General features: G+C 38.0%; 1 pseudogene; it reads left to right on the top strand.

Annotated features, from left to right (window-relative positions):
- Positions 1-6,486, top strand: part of LOC147632742 (uncharacterized) — a 14,045-nt pseudogene extending 7,559 nt beyond the window's left edge.
- Positions 6,487-10,561: the final 4,075 nt, after the last annotated feature.

Below are 10,561 nucleotides of genomic sequence, written 5' to 3'. Positions count from 1 at the left end.
AAAGAAATTTAGTTTTATTATAAAAGTATTACTTTCATTATTATTGATTTTCATGCATAAAAGTATGCATAAAAGAATATTTTTTTATTATAAAAGTGTTACTTTTATCATATTTGATTTTCATGCATAGAAGTATGCATAAAAGATTATTTTTTATTATAAAAGTGTTACTTTTATCATATTTGATTTTCATGCATAGAAGTATGCATAAAAGATTTTTTTAAAAAATAAAAGTGTTACTTTTATCATATTTGATTTTCATGCATAGAAGTATGCATAAAAGATTATTTTTTATTATAAAAGTGTTACTTTTATCATATTTGATTTTCATGCATAGAAGTATGCATAAAAGATTTTTATTATTATTATAAAAGTGTTACTTTTATCATATTTAATTTTCATGCATAGAAGTATGCATAAAAGATTATTATTTTTATTTTATAAAAGTGTTACTTTTATCATATTTGATTTTCATGTATAGAAGTATGCATAAAAGATTATTTTTTATGATAAAAATGTTACTTTTATCATATTTGATTTTCATGCATAGAAGTATACATAAAAGATTATTTTTTTAATTATAAAAGTATTACTTTTATCATATTTGATTTTCATGCATAGAAGTATGCATAAAAGATTTTTTTTAAATTATAAAAGTGTTACTTTTATCATATTTGATTTTCATGCATAGAAGTATGCATAAAAGATAATTTTTTTATTATAAAAGTGTTACTTTTATCATATTTGATTTTCATGCATAGAAGTATGCATAAAAGATTATTTTTTCATTATAAAAGTGTTACTTTTATCATATTTGATTTTCATGCATAGAAGTATGCATAAAAGATTATTTTTTTATTATAAAAGTGTTACTTTTATCATATTTGATTTTCATGCATAGAGGTATGCATAAAAGATTATTTTTTTATTATAAAAGTGTTACTTTTATCATATTTGATTTTCATGCGTAGAAGTATGCATAAATAATTATTTTTTTAATTATAAAAGTGTTACTTTTATCATATTTGATTTTCATGCATAGACGTATGCATAAAAGATTATTATTTTTTATTATAAAAGTGTTACTTTTATCATATTTGATTTTCATGCATAGAAGTATGCATAAAAGATTATTTTTTATTATAAAAGTGTTACTTTTATCATATTTGATTTTCATGCATAGAAATATGCATAAAGGAAATTCTTTCATGTTAAAAGAGTGATTTTCATCATAAATGATTTTTATGATGATAAAAGTGTGTCTTTCATCAGAATTAGATTTTATGCATAATTAGATGCATATAGAATGTTTATAATTAAATAAGGGTTCTCTTTAATCTTCTGTTAATCTTTAAAAAAATTAGAAAAATGAATAGATAGATAATATGTGAGAGGAAATTCAATGATTATTTTATTCCTCTTAAGAAATCCATGTTTTAGAAATCTGTAAACAAGTATTCATCGAACGAAATTTAGAAAAAGAGAAATTGAAATAGTACCTTTCGAGAAAGATAGTTTAGGAAGAACCTTTCTAGACCCAAACTCTGATTCAGACTATTGACCAAGACTTAATCCCTTCGTCAATGACGATGTGATAGGAAAAATGCACTCAAAACACCCACCGAATCTGAAACTAGTTAAGACTTTTGATTTTGATCTGAGGATCAAGTTAACAGAATTCGAGGAATTCTGTTTGGTAGTCAGACCTGGATCTAGAAGTATTGGGATACGGATTTAAGATCTATTCATGGTATTCAAACAAAATCAAAACTATAAACTTGCATAGAAACCCTGTTTTCTTAAAAGACTGTCTTACGCCAGAATGCTGGAGGGAGCATTTGGCATATATGTTTATCTAAGGGAATTTCGGTTGCAACAGCTGGCGGGGAGTGTTCGAGGGACAGCTCACACGGCAAAACCTGCCGAGGTCTTGACCAGCCTCGGTATGGTTAAAATGGTGCGCTTACGGTACGATGGGCGAGGGCCGACGAAGCGGTCCCTAAGTGAAGTGCCAGGACACCTAAGGAGGATCCTGGAGGGTTCTGACCAGGTGATGCACAGGCTCGCGGTGCCGAGGACACCCATACGTATGTCGAGGAAGATATTGTATGACAGACCAATGTTATTGTAATCTATCACTGGATCTCGTTGTTGACTCGCTGGTCTCAACGGAGAGTCTAGAGTGATTCTGTTTTGTGAAAAACAAAGACTAAATGGAAATTTTGAAGTATGACATGTGTAACCAGTAAATTGTTTGTCAATGGATTGTTTTTATGAAAGTTTTAAAGAGGAGTGTGTGCGTATCTGTTTTCTTAAGCTAAAGTTAAAAAAGGCATTTCAATTATGGGTGGGTGGGTACTTGTTTGGATCTACCGATTCCAGTGGGGCAGGGTGGTGGCTAACCCATGGGCCGGATGGGGTTAGGCTTGAATCAGTGGAGTTTTAATAATCAAATTGAAAAATCTTAGGATTACGGTAGGATTCGAGTAGATAGTTAATTCCCTGATAAAATTCGAGTAGATAGTTAATTCCTTGATAAAATCTTAGGATTACAGTAGGATTCGAGTAGATAGTTAATTCCCTGATAAAATTCTCGATTGAGTGGATCAACGGCTATGCCTAATCTTGATTAGGAAAAAAGCGTTGAATTGCTCAGATGTTCAAATTATATCAGTGATAGTTTCCTTCTATCTAGTTTATTCAGGTGGAGGATAGTTTAGATTTTGATCTCGTTAGAAAACTCGTTAAGAAAAATTCAAAAAGGTGGAATCGTCCCCGCTTTCCGGGCATGGGAAATTTTTCCGGTTTCGGTTTTTGGAGTGACCACCAGCCTAGTCTCGTGCCTGGACATTCGTGGGCAAGGCCCCGAGTGAGAAACCCTGCCCCGCGCATGAGGGGGCTGCTTCCGCTATCAGCTATACCGAGAATCCGGTGCACGGAGGTGGCAGAGGGATCTCACATTCAAGAGTCACTTGAGGGCCCTCCTATATAATAGGGGCATGGGGGGGCTGCCCCGCGCATGAGGGGGCTGCTTCCGCTATCAGCTATACCGAGAATCCGGTGCACGGAGGTGGCAGAGGGATCTCACATTCAAGAGTCACTTGAGGGCCCTCCTATATAATAGGGGCATGGGGCACACTCAAGGGGTGCTTAGGCTATGGTCTCTTGATGTTATCTTGAGGCTAGGTTATGTTATGTTCTCTTGTGTAGAGGATCATAACTACTCACCTACCATTTCACACTATAGCTACATGTTTGCTGGATTGGAGTTATACCTCTTGATGGTATGGGACATCAAGGTAAAGGTATAATGTACTTCATTATAATTCATGTGTGCATCCCTTGGGCTCGCGGGGGTGGTCGAGTGGATGAGTTTATGCCTGATTTATGCATGTTTATGCATAACAATTATCTAGAGAGATCTTAGGGTTTTAACACCCTTCTCTACATGCAAACCTACATGCCTACACAGATGTCTGGCACCTGGTCACAAACCAAATACTCAGATCATCTGACATCATTCCAGAGAGAGACTCACAGCACGGATTGGCACTGCTTCATGTGCAGGACAATGCACACCTAACCTCGGACGCATAGAGTGGAACCTTGGCTGACTCGTCCCGGACTGGGCTACATGGGACCAGTTTTCCACTCCAAGTCTTGCACCTTCTTGTTTAGATATGTCTACATGGCATCCAAGTGTGGGATGCACGTGACAATTAGGTTGCTTTCTCCTAAATCCAAGGGCTCTCCTAATCCTATCAGATTAGGCCACTAATCTCAAGTATTAGCACTAGGTATGTAACACTTCCTCCATTGTGCAAGGGTCAAACTTCACCTTAAGGGCTCTAAGCTTGTTCCCAAGGATGGTCTTGCACCTTGAGGGGTGATTGATTTAGTTCAGTAGAACATCAGATTTTCTGAACAAAATTAATTTGCAGCCAAGATGGCCTTGTGTCACTCAAGGTTGGACACTTAATAGGACTCCATGTTGGTTATGAAAATTGACATCTTGGCCAAGAAGTGCACCATGTTATTAGGTGATTCCAAAGATAAGGACGTGGTTCAAGAGGAGGGTCTTGAATCGACCCCATTCGAGATAGAATTTATTGGAAGAAGAAAATAATCATCCATCATCATTAGAGTGAGCAAAGGTTCAAAGGTTATTTATAAAAGAATCAATTTATCATAGTCACATACACCACAAAGTAGATGCCAACGGTAGCCACCTTTTTCCCTAGAATCAAGAAGATGATTGAGGAGATAACCCTTGCATTTGAATTGATTCCAAGCTACTCAATGTAAGAGAAATAACAAAGGGAAAGTGTATTCATGTGGGTGCGTGTGAATTCCTCTTGTTAAGAGGGGGACACTTGTAATGGGTGTGAACATAACCTAATGATGTGCCACCTCAATGGACACTACCAGGTTTGTAGGTGACACTTGTCACCACACATGCATATCTTGTACTAGCAAAAGGCTATATAATTAGCCTTGTACTTTAATTAAATCATTCAAGTTGTTAGCCAAGATGTAGCCCTCAAAACTCTTCCATGTGTTGAGTAGTTTAGGGTTTCTTTATCTTGTTAATCATGTCGTGCTAATCTAGCGAATCCTCCTTTCTTTGCACTACTCCCCTTGTGATCTAACTAATGGTATTTGCTTTGCCCTTTGTTGTTTCTTGTGTCAGGCCCTCACATTCCTAGTGCGACTGATGCATGTTCGCCTTCTTTCTCATCCGCAACACCTTGTTGCTCATTATGGCATCTTGCTCTCTGCCCGCGCCATTGTCTCACTCACCTCAAGCACTCTATTCGATCCTGCCTCTTGTTTGCGCCGCCACCCACTGCGTGAAAATTGTATTTTTCCCAACCCTAAAAGGGATTTTTTGCTGATTTTATTTGGGCTTTTGCCTTGTGCTATTGGCTGACAGTCCCTGTTCTAGGCCGACCAACAACCCACCCCATATATATATATATATATAATCGCTTCATAATTCAGCTCAACCACCACATCATAAAACAATACCACCATGTGCTACTGTTGCTCCTCTCACTACTAGCGATTGGGTGCACAGCGACGCCAGTAGAGACTCTTTTTCATCGCTTAAGCGATGCTATTTAGAGTTGCTACTGGCGTCGCTACGGTACATCATTTATATGACGCTATTAGCGAATATTGTAGTGACTTCTTATGTTGCATAAGCGTCAATTTTTAAAAAATTTTCTAAGCCATCACATAAGCAACAAAATGGCCGCTTAAGCGACGTCGTCGCATAAGCGATTCGTCGCTTTCGTCGCTTATGCGATGCCCGCGTAACGGGAAAAAACAGATTTATACCGATGGGAATACATATATACATACTCTTATAAGCGCCTCTCTCTCTCTTTCTCTAGCTAAGTGACTCATGTTTTTATGGTACCTGAAAATCAGATTCAGACCAATCAGAGGGTACACCACCACCTCCTATACTGGTGGTGGTTGGGGTGCACAGAGTTCCAATACTGCACATGAACCCGTTTACGATGATTTCTACTACGATGAGTCTATTATATGCTGGTGCGCTCGTTGTCATGGCACATATCGGAGGCCACGACGGGAGTGCTTTCCACATGAGATGACTCATGGTACTTTTGAGCGAGCACCACCACTTGAGGAGTGACATCGACCTATGGCATGTGACTGTTCTCCCTTAGTTTTATTATTGGTTATTTTATAAATCAAAGGCTCATATATAATGCAACCATAATATATATGTAGGTATATTCACTTGATGAGACGAGGATGACTTCACTATCAGTGGTGCACATGTCCCTCGCACACGGCACATATAAGTCATTTGTCAGTTGTTGCAGCTCAAGGTTTCTCGACATCCTCTACCTCCTGCTTTGGAGGCTGAGACGGGTGGAGATCATCCGTTGCCTACTCATTTGCATTCTCTAGTACAGAAGTATGATCGAAGACGATACGGAGGATGGCAGAGAGGATCACTTCCTTTAGATGGAGTGGTTTTTAGCTTCTGGGGCAATCGCTACATGATTGCTCCATCTACCATCAGTGGTGCATGTGCCCCCTCGTTCAGAGGTCACCCTTATGTCTTTTTGTGGACCTATATATAGATGGGGTCCATGGCATCAGCATACTCGCTACATTCAGAGCATGAGTACTTATGGGTTATGTCTCAATGCAGCCTCTCTTTATGATAGAGGGATTACACATGCAGAAGGACAAAGACTATATGTTGACGGAAGACCTTACTCTCAAGGAAGCATAGCAAGTTTAATCAATAGTAGTCGAGGGATGAGTTCAAGAACCAATTGCACGTTTGTGGAGTGTGAGAATAGTCATGAACCAAGACATATGAGTAGGGATGTAGAAAGATACATAGTTGTCAATGCTATTAGATCATTACGTGCTGGTGATGAATTGTTGATCAATTATGGATGGCGTAGACCTCCACGAGCACCCTTAACAGATGAGGGTTGAGAGCTTCATTGTATACAATTCCTAATGTTATTTTGACCTCTTGTACCCTAATTCTACACTTTAATTTGCACCACGTTCTCTACTGTCTCTAATTTAATTTGATAATCATCTTTTATTGTCTCTAACTATTTTGTATTTGTGATAATTATTGAATTCCATGCACATCTCTCTTTTCTTTTATATAGAAGCATGCTATTGGTACAATCTTCTTTGCCTTCAAATATGTAGATTCCGGATTATGACATCGACAATATCACAAATCAACGTTCACATGACGTATCTCACATGTCAATAGAGTGCATGAGGATCCTACGTAGGAGTGATCCTAATGCGTATGCAAGACTAAAGAAACAATATTCTCAGGACTTTAATGGGCGTGATGATATCTTTGATAACGACGACGACGACATGTCTGATTTTATTGAAGATTGGTATCAAAATAATAGTGCGAGCGATATTCCTAATAACAACGAGAAGTATCTTCGAGAAGAAGCTCTAAAGCGTATCTATGCACAAAGCCAACTGACATGACTCAGTGCAAGCTTACTTATTCTTAATCTTCAAAACCGTTTTGGATGGAGTAATCTATCCATTTCAGCACTTTTGAAGTATGTAACAATCTAACATATTTTTTTGTTACATTCTAAACATGGTTGCTTCTTATTGATCATATTTTTAATGAACTTACAGGCTACTCTCTCAGAAGTTCTTGCCGACAAGCAATTCCCTTCCTGCATCACATGATGAGGTGAAGAAGATGATAAGTAGTCTTGGACTTGACTATTCTTCTATACATGCATGTCTCAACGATTGTATTTTATATAGAGGTCAGTATGAGGACGGTGTGATGTGTCCAAAATGTCAAACGCCTCGTTATAAAGAGGAGAAAGGTAAGGTCCCTAGAAAGGTATTGAGACATTTTCCCCTAGCTCAACGTATAAAACATATGTTCCAAAGTCCCGAATTAGCTAAGCTTATGACATGGGGAGCGGAGCACAAGAGCAAAGATGGAGTAATGCGAATTCCATCAGATAGTCCTGCATTTGAGCATATTGATTTGCGATGGCTAGATTTTGCAAAAGAACCACGCAATTTAAAGATGGGTGTAGCATTAGATGGTGTGAATCCAATTTCAATGAGATCAAGTAAATGGTCTACATGGCCAGTGATAGTTATTAACTATATCTCAACATTAAGAAAGAGCATTTAATGCTCTCACTCTTAATTCCGAGAAAACGACAAGTTAAAGATCTGAATGTTTATTTGGCCCCTCTCATCGACGATCTTCAAGATTTGTGGAGAGGGATTGATGTCATGGATATGTCCAGAAGCATCGGTCAAAGACAGTTCATTGTTCGTGGAATTTTAGCATGGACTATCCACGACTTTCCAGGATATGGTTTTTGCTCAGGTAAATGGTTTAAATATATATATTGTCTCATACGTTTGTACGATGTTCATTGTACGTTTGTACGATGTTCATTGCGCTAATCATCTTTGTTATGTTTTCCATGCAGGGATATGTACCAAGGGTTATAAAGCTTGTCCAATTTGTGGTGATTGGTTGAGATCGACTTATAGCAAAAACCTCAACAAAAATATATATCTTCGACATAGACGATTTTTATTTGAAGATCATTATCTACGAGACAAAAGGCAAGCCATACATTTTAATGGAAAGGTAGAAGAAGGGAGATGTCCAATACCAACAATGACACCGAAGGATTGGGATCTAAAGTGGATTGTTGGACCCGCTATCGATCCGGAGTCAAAGATCATAAGCGGCGATGATGATGATGCTGTAGAGCGAGAGGAAAACGTGCTCTAGCTCAAAGTCCTTCGATATGGTATACTTTGGAATATTGGAAGGATTTGAGGATATGTCATCTTCTTGATCCTATGCACATATTCAAGAACGTTGGTCATTCGTTATGGCAACACCTCGTTGGCTGAGACAACCTATGAGCCTGCCCCATGGGTGCTCAAGACAGAAGAGCTGGAGACTATCAACAGGAAGATTCAGTCGACTCGTAAGCCTACAGGATATGGAGCATCTTGTCGAAACATGGTCACTCTAGATGACAAGAGCTTGTCTAGTTTAAAAACACATGATTGGCACAATTTTGTGAAGGTAAATCTATCCAGATCTTTGTAAGTATTTATTTTCTTGCATGTTTTGTTGATCGGATTAATCATGTATGCAGCATGTTCTACCCCTTGTTATTGATGGTGGATGTACTACAAGAGGAGTTCGAGATGTAATATATCGCTTTGGATCGCTTGCAAGGTATTTATCGGTCATTAATTTTTAGTATAAAATTTTATTTGAAATCTTCTTAATTCACAGAAATATCTCTAATATCTTCTTTCTTTTACTGATAGATGGATTACATCTAAAGAGATTGCCAAAGGGTCAATTCCACAAAAGAAGCGTGAATGTATAGAGCTTCTTTGTTTAATGGAAAAGGAATTTCCAACCTCCTTTTTTGATATCCAGGTTCATCTTCTAATCCATCTAGTGGACGAGATAGAGCTTGCTGGTGTTGTGAGCACTCGATGGATGTTTTGGGTTGAAAGATTTATGGGAGTATTGAAAGGTTATGTACGTCAAAAAGCAAGACCAGAGGGTTCTATGATGGCGGAGGGATGGATGCTTGAAGAATGCATGTATTACGTTTGTGAATACCTTGAGAAAACCAATTCTGAAGCTCCATGCGTATGGATAAATAAGTCATCTTCTACCATGTCAGACGAGGTATTGTCCGGTAAGGGAGTCCCTTTTCGACTTAAGGTCCAAGATAAATTGGATATTTCTACTTTCATTGTCTATAATAGCGAATGAATGCAACAATTTGTTGATGAGTACCAGAAGGAACTTCCAAGCAAACGAGTTGGCAGACGTAAAAAGAGGAGATCCAGACGTCAAACCAAAGTAAATAACGACGGGGACGTACCTACTTTCATGGATTGGTTATACACCCGTATGCAACGGGCGGTTAGTGATCATGAGCCAATCTCAACGGAATAAAGAGAGTTTATGATCGGGTGTGAAAGACACGTAACTTGTTGGGTTTTGAAAACTCTGAACTAAACAAATGAATCTCATTTTTTTAACTAATTTATTTATTGGTCTAGGCTCGAATGTATACCAACATGTGGGCTTATGGACAACATCTTCGGATAAAATCTATTGACAAGGAACGTCTAACTCAAGATTCTTGCGTTGTTGCCTCTTTCAAAAGCAATTATCACGTGCAAGTTCAAGAGACACAAATCTTATCGACAGTGAACTTGGTTACGTGGGAACCATAGTCGGCATTTATGAAGTATAGTATCGTATCTTCAAGCAGGTAAATGACATCTCTCTTCATGCAACAATGACATGTAGATTTCTTGAAGCTATACATAATTCTAAAGTTTTGATTCGTGTATTTTGATAGGTGGTTTTGAAGGTGGACTGGTTTCGTGCCGAGTATAAAGGCAATAATGCTACAATGAAAAGAGAACCTCCGGATTTTGGTCCGTCGACTCCTCGACGTTATTGCGTGCAACAAAAGAGCCTTACATTCTGCCAACTCATGTTGAGCAAGCATTCTTTTACAAGAATATAGATGCTCATCCATGGTGGCAAGTTGCGCTTTTTCCAACCTAGAGGTCGACACTTGTTTGATAGCGTTGACTCTGAGAAAGCGGATCAGGATGAATTGATTACGTCCTTGAATCTAGACACATCGACGTCAGAGAGGTGTAGAATTCTTCTTTCCGATCATGATGACATTGTAGATGATGAGAACAACAACGATCCAAACTCTGACACTACAGACACCGAAGAGGAAGAAACAATGGATGTCGAGCCTACAGAGGAAATGAACGTCAACACAGATTTAACAATGGAGGAGTTCAAAGAAGTCAACAAGGATAATGAAGCTGAAATTTTAATGACGGTTAATCTTAGAGATGGTGATGAGGACTATTAGTCTTACGTGTCAACTCACGGATCAACCTATGTTCGGTAAGATTTAATCTCAAAATAATTCATTGTGAACTCATGATTTTTTATTCTTTTGAAAACTTA

The sequence above is a fragment of the Cibotium barometz genome, chromosome 13, assembly GCF_041138505.1.
Source record: "Cibotium barometz isolate CiBa-2024 chromosome 13, ASM4113850v1, whole genome shotgun sequence".
Lineage (NCBI taxonomy): Eukaryota > Viridiplantae > Streptophyta > Polypodiopsida > Cyatheales > Cibotiaceae > Cibotium > Cibotium barometz.
Note: the sequence above shows the minus strand (reverse complement) of the source record. Positions and strands in the feature narration are given on the sequence as shown.